A 17,340-nucleotide genomic window follows, 5' to 3' on the forward strand; every position below is an offset into this window, starting at 1 on the left:
TACACACATTCTATATATCGGATAAAATTGAATGTTCAAACCAAATTATAAAATAATATTACTTATATTCCCATTGACATTTGTCTTGTATAGTAAAAGAAAATGTATTCTCATCAGGTATTTTCTCATTTTTAATTTATTAAAAATAAATTCACTTAACTAAAAAAGTTCAAATGATGAAAATGAAAAAAATAAGCCTATGTCTTTCCCTCTTCAGGCTACTCTTTCAATCCTGCACACATAGGTATGGTTAACAATTTTCTTTTCAACGTTCTTCCAGAAGAAATTATTTTATTTCGTGCTTCTGTCTCTCTCTCTCTCTCTCTCATCTTCCTGATTTTAATGGTTTTTAAATCTATACAACAGAATCATATCATACTGATTTCATAGCACCTTGTTTTTTTTTTTGTTTGTTTTTTCACACAATTTGTTTAGTGGAACTTTCTGTTATCGCCTACAGATATACATCATTTAAAAAACCTTTTTATTCGGAAATACTTTCAAACTCACAGAAAAGTTGCAAGCATAAGAATAGTGCATTATATACTTTGCCTAGATTCCCTTGTCTGTTCACTTTCCTTCCCATTTAATTTATGATTTCAGCTCTGTCACCTCCATCTCTTTCCGTCTCTCACCCTCTGTCCTCTCGCTCTCTCACTCTACGTGATGTGTATAAATTCCTTATCTGCATCGTTTGAACGTCAGCTGCCTACATTATGACGCTTTATTTCTAAATATTGGAATGTATATTTTCTAAGAATAGGGAAATTTGGGGCTGGCTGGTTAGCTCAGTCCGTTAGAGCGCAGCCTTATAACACCAAGGTCAAAGGTTCAGTTCCCCTTACAACTGAAATAACATAATAAAATAATAAGAATAGGGAAATTCTCTTACATCATCACCTATCACTATCAACTTAATAAGTTTAACATCAATACAATAATTTAATCTATCACCTATAGGGTCACTCAGCACTTAATGGTGGGGATACGTTCTCAGAAATTTGTCCCTTTGCGATTTCATCGTTGTGTGAACATCAGAGTATACTTACACAAACCTTGATGGTACAGCTACTACACGCCTCAGCTCCTGGATCTTATGGAAGCGCCATTGTATATGAGGTCTATTGACCAAAATGTTAAACAGCACATGACTATTGCAGTTTTATCAATTGATCCAACAATGTCTTTTTCTAGTATTCGTTTTCCGCCAGTATAGGTATTATATTTAGTTATGTCTTTTTAGTTTCCTTTAACCTGAACAATGCTTCAGCCTTTCTTGGCTCCTCTTATACTATATAAGTGATACCGTGTCCTTTTCAGGATATCACGTGTGCAAACACATTACATCCTCATGTTAATTTTGATCACCCATCAAGGAGTTGTTCAATTTCTCTACTTCATACTTACTATTTTGTCTTTTACAATTAATAAACATTCCAAGGAAAACACTTTAAGACCATGCAATCATGCTACTTATCAAAATTCCCCCCTAAATTTTGCATTTTTTGGCCATTCTTGCCTGAATTTTTGGTACGATAGCTGCAAAAGAATGACCTTCTGTCTCCAACACTCACTCAATAATCTGTTATGCTTGAAATCCTACTGTAATCAAGAGGCCTCCCTTCTCCCTTAATTAGTTAATTAACAAATTAATTTGCATAGACTCCTATTTTTTCCTTAATGGATTATAATTTATTATTGGTCTTAGTTTAGTCCACCAGTTTTCTCAAAATTGGCACTGAGTACTCTTTCATCTGACTCCTGTGTCTATCTACTATGACCCAATCATTTTTTGTTCTGTTTTTGAGCATTTTCTTTTGTTTTGTCTTGAACATTTCTGATATAACAAGGTGTTCTAGGTTCATCATGTATTTATTCTACCCTAGCTCTGGATTCAGCCACTTCCCAAAGAGCCCTGATTGTTTTTAGTAAGGGATGATGTTAGATACCAAGTCTGAGCAGTAGGTGTGCTCAGTTCCACCAAGTGCCTTGCATTCCTGGGATGAATCCGACTTGGTTGTGATGTATTATCCTTTTTTAAAAAATAGAATTTATTTTTTAGAGCAGTTTTAGGTTCACAGCAAAACTGAGCAGAAAGTTCAGACAGTTCTCATACACCCCTCCCCTGCCCCCCATCTCCCCTACTATCAGCATCCAGCACAAGAGTGGTACCTTTGTTACAGTCAATGAACTTGCGTTGATGCATCATTATCACCCAAAGTCCATAGTTTACATTATGGTTCACTCTTGTTATTGTGCATTTTATGGACTTTGACAAATGTACAATGACATCTACCACTGGAGTATCATACGGAATAGTTTTACTGCTCTAAAAATTCTCTGCTCCGTTTATTCTTCCATTTCTCCCTCCTAACCCCTGACACCCACTGACCTCTTTACTGTCTCGATAGTTCTGCCTAACATCATACTCATATAGTTGGAACCATATAGTATCTAGCCTTTTCAGACTAGCTTCTTTTCCTTTGCAATATGCATTTAAAGTTCCTCATGTCTTTTCATGGCTTGATAGCTCATTTCTTTTTAGCACTGAATAATATTCCATCATCCGGATGTTCCACAGTTTGTTTATTTATTCACCTATTGAAGGACATTTGGGTTGCTTCCAAGTTTTGGCAATTATGAATAAAGCTGCTATAAGCCTTTATGTGCAGATTTTTGTGTGGACATAATTTTCTACTTATTTGGGTTAAATACCCAGGAGTACAATGCTGGATCATATGCTAAGAATATGTTGAGTTTTGTATGAAACTACTAAACTGTCTTCCAAAGTAGCCGTCCCAGTTTTTATTCCCACCGTTGACGACGGAGAGTTTTTGTTGCCCCACATTCTCAACAGCATTTAGTATCAGTGTTCTGGACTTTGACCATTTTAATAGGTGTGTAGTGGTATTTCATTTTTGTTTTAATTTGCAATTCCCTAGTGACATAAGATGTTGAGCATCTTTTTTTATATATTAATTTACCATCTGTGTACCCTTTTTAGTGAAATGTCTGTTCAAGTCTTTTGCTCATTTTTTATTGGGATTGTCCATTTTATGATTGTTGAGTTTTATGAATTCTTTGTATATTTTGGGTAATAGTCCTTTGCTGGATGTGTCTTTTGCGAATATTTTCTCCTAATCTCTGCCTTGTTTTCTCATTTTCTTGACATTATCCTATTCATATATTGCTGGGTTTGATTTGCTAATATTTTGGGGGGTATGTTTGTATCTATGTTCATGAATTCTATTTGCCTGTACCTTTCATTTCCTTTAATGTTATTATTTTGTTACCAGGTTGACTCATAAATGTTGGAAAGTGTTCCTTCTTTTTCTATTTTTTGAAAAAGATCATGTAAAATTAGTATTATTTCTTCTTAAACATTTGGAAAATTCACTAGTAAAACAATTTGGACCTAGAATTGTCTTCTTTGAACTATGTTTAGAAAATAATTTTTTACTATGAATATAATTTATTGAATAGGTATAGGATTATTCAGTTGTCTACATCATGTCGATTGAAATTTTTTCAGCTTGATTGATCGTCTCTATTTTTTTCTTCTTTAATATCTTTCATTTCTGCTCTAATCTGTTTAATTTATTTCCTACTGCATGTTTTGGGTTTATTTAGCTCTTTTTTTCTATAGTTCTTAAAGTGGAATTTTAATTACTAATTTGAGACCTTTTTTCTTTTTTAATATAAAAATGTAATGATGTAAATTTTCTTCTAACTACTGTTTTTTTGTTTTTTTTGTCCTTTTTGAGACCGGCCGCACCGCGCTCAGCCAGTGAGTGCTGTGAGTGCACCGGTCATCCCTATATAGGATCCGAACCCGTGGCGGGAGCGCTGCTGTGCTCCCAGCGCTGCACGCTCCCAGTGCTGCACACTCCCAACACTGCACTCTGTAACTACTGTTTTAACTGTATCCCACAGATATTGATGTATTGTACTTTCATTTTCATTCAGTTCAAAATATTTTTTTAACATCGCTGTGATAGTTCCTTTTTGATCCAAGGATTACTTATAAGGGTGCCATTTAATTTCCAAATATTCAGAGATTTTCCAGATGCCTTTTTGTTGTTGATTTCCAGTTTAATTCAATTATGGTATAAGAACATTCTTTGTATGATTTACGTTTGTTTTAACTTTGGTAAAGTGTATTTTATGGTTCAGAGTATGGTTCATCTTTCTCAATGTTCCATGGTACTTGAAAAGAATATGTGTTGTGCTGTTGCTTGGTGGCATGTTCTATAAATATCAGTAAGGTTAAGTTGCTTGATAATGTTCAGATCATCTTGATACTGATTTTCTGCCTTCTTGTTCTACAATGACTGAGAGGAATGCTGAATTTTGCCTTTTAGTTCTATTGTGTTTTGCTTTATGTATTTTGAAACTCTCTTCTTATGTGTGTACAATTTAGGATCATTATGTCTTCTTGGAGAATTGACCCCTTTACTATTAGGATATATCTCTCTTTATCCTTGATTATATTCCTTGTTCTGAAGTCTTCTTTGTCTGATATTTTTGTAGCTATTCCAGCTTTCTTTCAGTTAGTTTGCATCATATAGTTTATTTCTATTACTTTTACTTTCTTGATATCTTTATGTTTAAAGTGGATTTCTTATAGACAGCATATAGATGAGTGTTGCTCTTTTAAAAATCTAATCTGACAATCTTTTTAACTGGTGTGTTTAGACCAGTCACATTTAATGTAATTATTGATATGGTTGGATTAAAATCTACCATCTACATAGCTGTTTTCTACTCATTCCATCTGTTTTTTGGAGGGTTTTTTTCCCCAATTTTTTATGATTTTTTTAACCTTCTCTATTGAACTATTACTTATATCACTTTAAAAAAAATTTCTAGTGGTTACGCGAGGGTTTACAATATACGTCTCTAATTAGAATCTACTTTTAGATATTTTTATAGTGGAGTTGGTTACTCAGTTGGTTAGAGCATGGTGCTGATAAAATCAAGGTTTAGGGTTTAAAGCCTGTACTGATCAACTACCAATAAATAAATAAATAAATAATATTTGTATGCTGTTTTATGTATACCGTAAGGTCCTTGCAACAGTATATTCCCAATTTTGCCTTCCCATCCTCTGCAGTACTGTTGTGCTACATTTTACTTTTACAAATGCTATAAACACACAATACACTGCTAAGTTTTTACTTTTGACATTTATTTTTTAGAACAATTAAACGTAAAAAATGACTTTTAATTTACTTGAATGTATTCCATTTTAAGCACTCTTTGTTTCTTTGTGCATATACAGATTTCTGTCTTGTGTCATCCTTTTTTTCTTGAGCATTTTTTTGCCTTTTCATATGCCTTGTGCTTTTTTTTGTTGAAAGCTGAACATCTTGTGTAGGACATTAGAGACTGATTGTTATGCTTGGAAGTGGGCATACAGGTTCCTTCAGCCAGGCCTTTGTTATCAGAATTTGAGTTAATGTAATCGGGAGCTGGGCTGGTTTGTGGTTTGTTATTGCTGTGATTACTGTGAGTCGCTGTGATCACCCACAGGCCTTAAATTCCTCCAGGGGTGCCTTGTGTTTGGGGTGGAAGTTGGTTTGAGAGGCACATTTTTTCGATGATTGCTCCATCCTCAGCCTTAAGTCCTGCCTTTGTGCTGTGCCTCGGAGAGGTCTGTCACTTGCGTGTTACTCGTGACTTGATGCTTATTAGCCTGGTGGTCAGGACTGAGGGGACAGGAGGATTCTCTGTTGTTTTATTCTCACCTGGGTCTTATGCGGTCACTATGTCCCTGAATTTTGGGGGTGTGGCCTTAGTAGTGATTCTGTCCCTCCCTCCGTTAATGTTTTGAACTCTGCACATGTACCCGCTCCTCCCGCAGGGGTCCAGGTTTATGTTTTGTTCTCTTCCTGCAGCTGCAATAGGATTTTACTAGTGTCCTAAGTGTGATGTTGTTTTTGCTCCTTTCCCAACAGACAAAAGCTTTTTTTCTGCTATTTTTAATAAGTAAAATGGGAGAAAGGGTCTGGCCCCTCATGCTGAGACTGCTGTTCCCTCTCCCCAGTTCTACAACAGAGAGGAGACTTTTTCAGGACTTTCTCAGTCATTTCTTTGAGTGTCCAGTTGGGTTGTGGGGGAAAAAGCCCCCAATATTTGCTGCCTCTTGGGGCTTCACCCTCTCACTGGTGCAGTGCTCTCCTCTGGAGATTTGCCCACCTGCCCAGCTGAACTCTTGTTCCACTGTGTCTTATCCAGTAGGTGCCTCTTTCTCTCTAGATTCTGCACCAGTTGGTTGCCCTGTGACATTAGCACTCTAATAAGTGTCAAGAAATTTTCACTAACTTTTTTTTGCATTGAAATGTTGGAAGTGAAGCTCTTCCCAGTTTTCAACGTCTCTGAGCAGAGATTGGAAATCTACTTTTGTTTTCAAAGTTATAATAACGTATATATATTTTCGAAAATAAAATAGGACAAACTGTGCATGTTCCAAAGGCATCTTTCCACTGTCAGTAGGGCTGAAGGAGAGAATAGGGAAAGCAGACAGTGAGTAAAATAGAGTCATATTCATATAAAGTTACAGAGGTTGGATAGTGTATTCTAAAGTACCAAAGAAATATATATGTAACACTAGTTCTTCCTGTGAGACTTTGAAAAACTTCCTAGAAATGAGTATTTTGCAACCATGTATGCAGATGGCAAAAAGGAGACAGTACTGTATCACTGGCTTCTCAGTCAACATCATTTAGGATTCCAAACTTTTCTGCTTTACTTTAGGATCTCTAAATTATCACTAAACTCTGAATAATAAGTGCTATTTATTTTTGTTTATTAAATTACTAATTTGTCTTTCAAAATCAAACACTTGCCCTCCAACAAAATGTTACCGTAATTAAACATAATGTGAATGAACAGGGAGCCCAGGACACAGAGGCATTACCGGCGGAAAGGAAGATTCATTCTGAAATAACTTTTTTTGTTTGTTTTAAACAAAGAGAATACTTCTGAAACAATGAACAAATATGAGCCATTCTTAGCTAAGAATTGGTGGATTGGTGGCTAGTGGAATAAGGACTGGCTTAAGAACAAGGAAACTGGAGCTTACTTCTCTGTGTAACTTTAAGCAAGTTAGTTAATATTTCTAGATCTCACTTATCCCAAATATCATATGAGGGGAGGAGTGGGTTGGATTAAATGATCCTTAACACTCCTTCTGCACGACTGATTTCTGGAGTATGAATCGTGTCTCCTGATATCTTTCCAAAGCATGCACGGATACCCCAATTAGGCTATTATCTACAATGCATTAAATGGCTTTAGGAGCTATTCCAGATCCCTGGGCTTTCCCACATTGGAAGTTCCTACCATACTGCTCACCTAATAATACACTAGGCATTTGCAGTTCTCAACTATATTGTTGGTTACTACAGGTAGGTTCCTCCTGAAGGTGGACTCTCACCCAGTGTTTGGAACCCAGCTGAAAGCTGAATTCCTTGCCCTTTGTGGTATTGATAGTGCAATGAAATTACTTCACTGCCTCATGCTGTTGGGATAAAAAAGACTGTTGGAGCACGCATGCTCATGCAACTTAACGGTTTCTAGATACTCAAGTCTAATTTATGGAATTTTACTAGCCAACCTTTTTAAAGCACTTTCTAAAGGAAAATGAAATCTTTTTACATGCTCTGAAATAAAATAAAATAATCTTGACTATAGACACACAAGGACTGGGTTGTATTATCTGCAGATCCAAGGGAACATATGGGAGGCTACACAAATTAAGTATGAGGTGTGAGCTATTTGCTAAACTTGCGAGATGTGAGGGCTCTCTGCAGGGAGACGTATGACTGTGGAGAGGAAGAGAGGGACTCAGCTTTTTGGTAGGTACTCACAGTAGAGTCAGCAGTTGGTGAAGGAAAATTTGGAGTTTTTGACTCAAGGGACCCAAGGCTCATGTTTCAAAGTTTTTGCACAATTTCTTTAAAAATATGCACTCCCTTGAAAGAAAAGCTGGATAAGTTGCAACATTCTAGCCAGACTTGCAAAAGGTATTTCTTCATATGTCTGTTTGGAGTGGGGCTGTTGGAAGATCTGTTTCGAGGTCTGTCTGGGGGGCAGGACTGGGCTCAGTGTGCAGAAGTTATGACCAGTTAGTCAGGCCCGTCAAACCTAGGATGGTTCCTAGGCCATCGAAGATCTCCGAGAAGGTTGCGTTTCATTATTGAAGGCAAACTTGGGACAGTGTAAACCAGTTAGGAATTAAAAACGTATTACAATAAATCTCAAATGCTTAGAGATTTCACCTGTCTGTGTGAAATTTTTCAATGGTAGAGTTTTTTCTACCTCCTTATTGTCTAATTTAAATTTTAAAATAAGCCCCTTTTCCACCACCACAAATTTAAAAATCTACTTACCCTTTTTATTCTTCTGTAGACTTGAATGTAGAAAGCCTTATAAAAATATTCACTTGGAACAGCCTTCTTTTAAGTTTTTTAGTTGCCATGCTAATTTGACTATGAACCTTATTCCCCTTGGTAATTTAAAGCTTTGTATCCCCAGAGAGAAAGGTGATAATCAGACTCAGCAGAAAATAGCAGGGAGGGCAACAGAATGCTTGCTTTGCTTTCTTCCTGTCCATCAAGCCAGAAAATAGTGCCAGGGCCACACCTGCTGTTCTGAAGATGAGATGGAGCCTGTTGTCTTAACCGTTCAGACCACTTCCCTGAGCAGTGACGGCTCTCAGTGGTTAGGGACAAGCTGAGGCTTTGAGATAATGACGTTGGCACCTCAGGAATATTTTTATTGCCAAGGAAGTCGGCTGTCGAGTGCCTTGCAGCAATATCCCCAGATGTCTAAATCTGCCTTTTCCACGATCTTCTGTAGTCCTTCACTGACTCCGCCTGCTCCTCACCACCGCCAGTTTCACCCATTTACCCCTTCGCTTGCCTCATCATCCTCAGTGGTCTGTTTGCTTATTTTTTTATGTAAAGGCATTAAATTCTCTCATAATAGATGCTTGCAACCTCCTAATTGCATATGCTCAGTTGGCCCATGAGGAGTTTTTATTTTTTCATGATGTTTTGTCTTTTGCCAATCCTACCTTTGTAAATTTCTTTCTCTAAGTTGGTTACTCTATTGCCATGATTAAACTTAAGTATACGAAAAAAATTCACCAGAGATGCTGATTAAATTGCAAATTTCCAGACCTTTCCCCTACAGATTCTAATTATAAGTTCTGATGAGGGGCCCAAGAATCTGTACTCTTAACAAATCACATAGGTAATTCTGATGCAAGCAGACCAGAACCCCAGCATTAGACTTTAAATGATACTGCTTTATAGTGTTTATATTATTTTAGGAAACTGATATTTTGTCTGCCTTAGTTTTCTGTTGCTTAAAACAGACTACCCCAAACTGGGTAATTTTTAAAGAAAAAAATTTTTTTTTTTTTTTTTTTTTTTTTTTTTGTCTTTTTGTTCCGTGTCCGGCAACGGATCACAACCCTCAGTGTTGCCCCCGTACCGGACCAGGGACCGGCAACGGGATTGCAAACCTCGGTGTTGCTCCCACGCCTCGCTCAGCCAGTGAGCGGGAGCCGGTCTGTATGTGGGATCCAAACCCTCGGGCGGCAGCGCTGCCGCGCCTCCTAAGCGGCGCACTATCCAGTGCGCCACTGGGCCGGCCCAAGAAAAAAAATTTTATCTTACATTTCTGGAGGCCTGAAAGTGTAAGGTTGGGGGATGCATCTGGTGAGGGCCTTCTTGTTGGTGGGGACTCTCTGCAAAGTCCCAAGGTGGCTCACGGCATCACATGGTGAGGGGACTGAACGTGGTAGCCCAGGTCTCTCTTCCTTTTCTTGTAAAACCACCAGTTCACTTCCATGATAATGGATAACCAGTCCATTAGTTCATTAATCCATGAGTGGATTAATTCACTCATGAGGTCAGAGGCCTCATGACCTATTCACTTTGTAAGGGCCACACCTTTCAATACTGCCACATGGGGATTATGTTTCAACATGAGTTTTGGAAAGGACAAACATTCAAACCATACAAACAAAACCTATTATCTTCATAGATTTTGTTGTTTAGTCCAAATAAAATTATTACAACTTTGATTCCGTGTAAAAACTGGAGGTGCAAAATGTTGACTGCATCCCAGCACTCCCATCCCAAAGTACCCCATTTCATGTAGATCCCAATACAAGTGCCTTCTCTTCTACCAAACCACATTACATCAGGCTGCTGTATGATCTTGTTCCATTGCTTTGGATTGTTAACTCAATTTACAGTTCTGCCACTTTTTTGAAATAATTTTATTGCTTTGTGAAATTGTACTTTTGGATCTGATTTCAAAAGGATTGCTTAAGCTTTAAATACCATTCAGTGTTAGTAAATAATAAGAAAAATAAGGATGTATTTCTAACAGCTGACCCCTTACCCTCACAAAAATGTTCATTAATCTTTTATGAAAAAGTCCAAAGGTTGGAAAGACCTAATTCAAGCCTAAAAGATAGCAGGGCAGTTGCAAGTTTTCCAATTGCTATGTGACTTCAACATGGCAGATAAGCAGTGAAGATAAATCGATAATTATGGAATAATCTAATGAATTCCAAGTCAGTGATCAAATCTCAGTTTTATCCCTGACATTAGGATTAATCTCTTGAAAATAATTTTACTGCTTTCTGCTTTATTTTCTGGTTACAAACACAGCAAAGAACATCTCTGTACAGAGACTTGGCTCTCTAGGAACTCGGTATCTAATAAAAAGATATTTCATAGTCATAATGATAGTCATAAACATAGTTATAATTAGCTTAACAAGAAAATAAATTACCAACACTACTTGCCAAACTTGAACCTAGTATATGCAGTTGTCTTTTAAAACTGTATTTTGGTTTAAAACTATGTTTTAAACAAATGATTATTTGAAGGGCAGCATAGCATAATGTCAAAAATTTAAAAGCTATATTTCTCATAAGTTTTCTAGAAGAAATTTTATTATGATAATATCAATGGGCTCCTGATTTAAAAAGTCATCAAACTCAGAATGTATTGACTCAACAAAATGAATCTATTATATGTAAAATATCAGTGCTGTGCACACGTGCTCCAAATATCACTTTTGGGAAGCATTATTTTAGACTTGATTATGGAAGTAGTAGAAGAAAGAGTGTTATAAGAAAATGGGCATAACAACTTAAAATGAGTAAATGTGTACGAAGTAAGGAAATTAAGGTAAATTAAGGAGGCTATCAAGAGGCTTTTATGTAATAGAACTGCTAATTCTCCATTGTACTGCATGTCACTCCATCTGATCTCCCGTGATACTTATGTCAAGGCGTGTTTATATGTCTTTCTTATTAGACTGCCAGTGGTCTTTAGGCATGCCCATGCCTTATTCATTTGTAGCTGTCAGCAACTAGTGTAATGCCTAACACATAGTAGACCATCAATAAATCTTTATTGGTGGATAAATGGGCACACGAAAGAGTGAATGGAAAATTATGTGTAGGGAATATAAGACATGAAGAGAAAACCGTTAGATTAACATTGAGAACTTTCTCCAAATCCAAAAAAAAATTTTAAGAATTCTGAAAACCCTGTATTTTGGAATCTCAGAGGAAAAGTTGGAAAATTCCAGAAAAAGCAAAATGTTGTATAACAGATAAATTTTCTCAAACCTTTACAGTGAGATAATCACTTTGCTATCATGTCATTGCATGACGATTTGTCTGGTAGTAGATTTTGGTCTGAACGAAATTTTTCCTCAGAAATATAAAGTTATTGTATCATATGTCATTTTGGATGAGAAGTCTGATGCCAATCTGATTTTCATTCCCTCGTAGGTTGCATTTTCTCTCTGGAAACTTTAAGGTTTTTCTCTTCTTATTAATATGTGGAAATTTCACGTGATGTGCCCGGATGTGTACCTTTTGTTGTGCCCTTGCATTCCGAGTAGTCGAGTCCCTAAATTCTGGGAAATTGTCTTGGCTGAGTTCTTAATTGACCTCACTTTCATTTTCTGTGTACTCTCATTCTGTGACTCCTACCATCTGAATTTTAGACTCTTGGACTACAAACTCTAATTTGCTTTTATTTTCTCTAATTTTCAGTCTTTCTGATCTACATTCTGAGTGATTTATTTTACTCTACTATATTTTTAATCCATTATATTCTTCTTCCATGATTGTTTCTTTTTCACAGACTGCAAAGTATGTTTTATTGATGCAATTTTTAAAATCCCTCCAAGGATGCTAATTCAATTTCAAAAACAAAACATGCAAACCATCTTTAGTTCCCTAAGTTTTCTGTTTCTGGTCCATTTCTTTCTCCCTCTCTCTCTGGAAGCTTTCCTTACAAGTCAAATCATCCTCGATTGTCAGCTCATGTTTAAGACTGAGGTGGTAAAAGGTCATCAGCTGATTTCAGTACACTGGTGGGAGTGTGCAACTAGCGGGCTCTTCTCTGGGGTGAATGGTCTGGCAGAAGACTGACGCACCGGCTGTCCTCCTTGTGTCATCTAATATCTTCAGAGAAGGCCTCTAATTTTCTGATGTTGAATCCCAGTCTGTTTTATATTGTGGGAATGGAAGTGAGGAGCTGTTGGCTGTTTCATATAGAAACTTTCAATTAATCTCTGTTTTTAGCTCTATGTATATCTCACTTTTGTGCTAACTCATCCTTCCCCCACAACGCGGTACGTATGTTTCTGAGTCCTGAGCCTCTCTGTGGTTCTTTGGGATTGATGGACAGAATTCTGCACTGGGTCCCTCTTCCTGCAATGTCCAGTTTGTAGCTGTCTCTATCTTCTTCCCCTGTTCCTGAGACTGCTTTGATTATGTCCCACAAATTTGTTGAGAGCTCTTATTAGCTATTGGCCTTTCCATTCTTTTTATTGTTGAGGGTTTAACCTTAATTCCTTCTCTGTATTATATTGCTTTTTGTATTGCTTAAATTCCTAATAAATTAAAGCATATTTTGCCAAAATTATCCAAGCATTATAACCCCCGCTTTGTTTTAACTTAGGTTGAGTGTTAGGATGGGTCTATGGCCTTGATCTCTCAGGGTTCCATACTTTTCAACAACCTGGAAATAATTAAGACAATTAAACATATCTGAAGATAATTAAGAAATATTTTAATTGTGCATTTATTAATTCCTTCATTAAAATATTTATTATCAAGAAGACACTCTTCTAGGTGCTGGTATTATAGCAACAAACAAAACAAATCTGTTTTCAAAGAGTTTTTATTCTGGGGACTGGTGGTATGAGAGATATATAAATAAATACACAAATTAATATGTAGAATGGTATCATAAATTGATACATTTTATGAAGAAAAATAAATGAGGATAGGGAAATGCAGAGTAATGGATGTGCGGGAGGGCTACGATAAAGACAGCCTTTGACTGAACTTAATATTTGCATGATGCTGGTAAATGTGGCTATTATTTTGGATAAGGTGGATAGAAAGTCTTTCTAATGATGTGAAATAAGCAAAGACTTGAATAAGGAGAGAGAATGAGCCTTGCTGATACCTGGAGGGGGAGGAAGCTGGCCAGAAAGGATAGCAACTGCAAAGTTTCTGAGGTGGGAATGTACTTTCATATGTTTGAGGAACAGCAAAAGAACTGGCATGACCCGGGGTAGAATGTTCAAAAAGGAGAATGGCAGGAGATGAGGTCAGAGAGGTGGAAAGGTCAAAGCTCATGTTGGGCTTGAAGGCTAAAAACTTCAGAATTTGTGTCCCCCCCTCGCAAGTGTGGTGAGAAGCACTGGGGGATTTGAGCATAGCAGTGGAATGATCAGATTCACTTTTTAAAGTATCCCTCCAGCTCCCACGAGGATCAGAATGCAGGGGAGTAGGAGTAAAAGCGGTGGACTGGTTAGGAAACTATTACGATGAATCGGGTGACAGATGATGGGGGCTTGGCCAGGTCATAAAGGAGGAGTTTTGTATTTGGGACACATTTTAAAGGTAACTAATATTTTGGATGTAGATTATTAGAGAAAGAGAAGAGTTAAAGCTAGCTACAGAGTTTTTAGCATGAACTACTAGATGAATTTATTGAGAAGGGTAAAAAAGAGTGAGTTCTTGACATATTAAATATGAGATAATTGTTTGCCTCTTATGTGCAGATATTTAGAAGACAGTTGGATAAGAAGTCTAGAGTTTCAGGTAAAAGGTCAGCAGCAAAGGTACACATTTGGAAGTATTAAGAGTATTGATGATATGTAACCATGGAACTAAATGAAATCATTAAAGGAGTGAGTATAGATAAAGAGAGAAGCTGCCCATTGACTGGGCTGGGGCACTCCAGCATTTTGAAGTCACGTAGATGAAGAGGAGCTAGCAAAGAGACCAAGAAAAAATGGCCAGCAAGACAGGAGGGAAACCAGGAGAGGTTTGACATCTCACAGCAGTCGAGTGAACTCTGTGAGCTTGTATGTTATCTCTGAGCAACCTTTGGCACAGTTGATCTAGTCCTTTCTTTGCTGTAAATGTCACCTTGTGTTTGACTGTCAATCTGGTGGCCCCCAATGAACCATGCCTCCTGGTAGTCAAGACCTCATATAGTTCTCTCCCACACAGACTCTGGGCTTGGCTAATCTGACATTAGCAAGTGTCATGTAAACAAACAGAAGCTTGATAAACACTTGTACATTGAGGTTTATCCTTTTGGAAAACTAGTTCTGGGAATCCAGCTTTCATGTAAAGAGGTGCCAGCCAAGGCACTATATATGTGGGTGAAGCCAGTTTGGATGGAAAGACTCCAAACAAGACCAGCAGAAGAATCTCCCAGCTGAGCCCCAGTCATCCCACAAAATTGTCAGCAGTTACAACAGTGCTTGTTTTGACACCAACTTTTACGATTTTGACATGTAGCAGTAGATAAATGAAGCAGTGTGTACATATATGTTTGTTTAGTATTTTCAGCAACATACATTATCTGAACATGATTGTATATGTCCCTGTTCTTGTATTTCTTAAATCATTACATCTAGGGAAGCTTGGCCATATTTGTTTAGCTGCCTTTGTTTAGCCTTCACCCCTGTGTCATCAGTATGCATATGCATTAAGATTTAAGTTTTAGCAGGATTGGCTCTGGAAAGAAGTTTGATGTTTTCTGCTGAATTGATAGGATTTCCTTTTCCCCTGTCCCTCACTGATTCCCTTCTCTTAATCCCTGTACCACTAGAGATCCCCTTACCAATTCTGGCTCTTTTGCCAAATACCTCTGTCATCTTATAGGTCATTTAATCCTTTTTGTGGTGCTTTGGTTTCTTCGTATAAAGAATAAGAATTAAAAACCCTTTTCTGCTTACTTACAATAGATTTTTTTGATGTTAAAATGAAACACAGGCAGCTTGCAAACAACTTACTTTTTAAAAGTAAATGTGCAACTAAGTGTCCTAGTCCATTTTCTATTGCTTATAACAGAATGCCTGAAACTGGGTAATTTTTAAAGAGACAAGTTTTATTTCTTACAGTTCTGGAGACTGAGAAGTCCAAGATTGGGTGAGCCACATCTGGTGAGGGCCTTGTTGCTGGCGGGGTCTCTACAGAGAGGCGGTGCAGGGCATCACATGCAGAGGGGGCTCAGAATGCTAGCTCAGGTGTCTCCTCCTCCTCATTAAAGCCACCAGTCCCACTCTTATAATAACCCACTAATCCATTAACCCACTGACCCATTAATTCATTAATTCATGAATACATTGATCTATTTATGAGGGCAGAGCCATAGCAGTCAATTTTTGAAAACTTAGAATTTCCCTTTTCTATAGAGACAGTACTATAATTTGGGAGTATTTATTTATTGTTGGTCAAATACTATCTTGACTATTTATTCACTCCTTTAACACATTTTGAGAATCTTTACTTGGTTGGTGCTGTGCTAGACACTGGTGAAGCAGAAGTGAGCAAGAGAGAACATATGCTCCATGCCCTTGTAGAATCTTAGAGCAGTCAGATATCAACCAACTAACTAATCACAAGATTAATTATTTTATAACAATGGTGATAGGTACCATGAAAGAAGAGCTCCGAGCGATGGACCTGACATGCTGTAGGGGTCAGCATGGTCTTCATAGGATGCTGTAGCTGAGATATGGAGAATAAATGGGGCAAGAGAATTGAGAGTGAGAGTCTCAAGAGGGTGAGTCTCTGACATCTGTGGGGATATAAGACAATGAAAGCAGAGAAACGGAGATTTTAAACAGGCTATATAGTTAAGAATTGACAGTATCCCATATTCATCTAAAGATGCAAGTAAGATTAGAATTGTTTTGTAATTGTCGCTTCCTTAAATATGAATCCCTTCCTTTCCTAAGCTACCTAAGTCCCCAACCAACATTAAAATGTTTGCACCCAAACTGAAGTTTTCTGAAAGGATCTATGAGAAATGGTAAGCAATGGTTACTTCTGGTGTAGGATTTGTGGTTGAGGAATAGGAAAGGAGACTTTCATCTTTTACCATGTGTTTTCTGTACTTTTGGAATTTCAAAGTCCTTCTTGACCATGTATTACTTTTGCAATTATTTTTGAAAGCAATCTTGCCTTTAAAATGAGAAAGTGTTGGAAAGCAAATTAAAGGAGTTGTGTTAGGAGATTCTCATTCCAAGGGTGATAGCTGAGAAGCAGACAAAGAGAACAATGAATGGTGTATCTGAGGAGTAACTAGGAGATAAAATCCACAAAGAGTTGGTGGCTATGGTGGAGGGAGGAAGACATCAGAGATGACCACTATGTTCCTGACATGCACAGTTGGATGGATAGTGGTGCTGGTCACAGAGGTGGGAAAGGCTGGATGAAGCAGAGAAAATGGGATCATTGAGTTCAGCTTCTCTCTTACTGAGATTCTTTGCTCATGAGTAAGATAGAGTACTTTGCAATCTTCTGCCCCTTATCTTCTGAGGGGCTTTCATTTTATGAGAAAAGCTGATACGTAAATGTTGGGCTGGAATCACAGATCCCTCTGCCCCATCCTGTGCAGGTCTTGAGTCAGATAATTGAAAGAAGATTCTGGCAGCCTTAGGCAGAACAGACATGTCTTAATCCAGATGCGAGCTCTGCTTCCACTCTGCTGCTCTGCCAACCAACAGTTCAAAGCAATTGTTTCTTTTATATTACAAGTACACAATAGTGACCATGAGCCAAGGATTATGTAAGTTCACATGCACAGTTACACTATTCTTATATAACGAGTTCACAGTGTACGTGCTAAAATGTGCTGAATCATGTCCTGCCCCATAAGAGGTGAGGAAGCCTGACTAAACTGTTTCTATTTTCCTTACAGTAAGTAAAATGAACTCAGGAATAAATGAGGGGCTAATGTAGAATATGAAAATAACCAGCCT

This window comes from Galeopterus variegatus, unplaced genomic scaffold, assembly GCF_000696425.1.
Source record: "Galeopterus variegatus unplaced genomic scaffold, G_variegatus-3.0.2 Scaffold2479, whole genome shotgun sequence".
NCBI classification, from domain to species: Eukaryota; Metazoa; Chordata; class Mammalia; order Dermoptera; family Cynocephalidae; genus Galeopterus; species Galeopterus variegatus.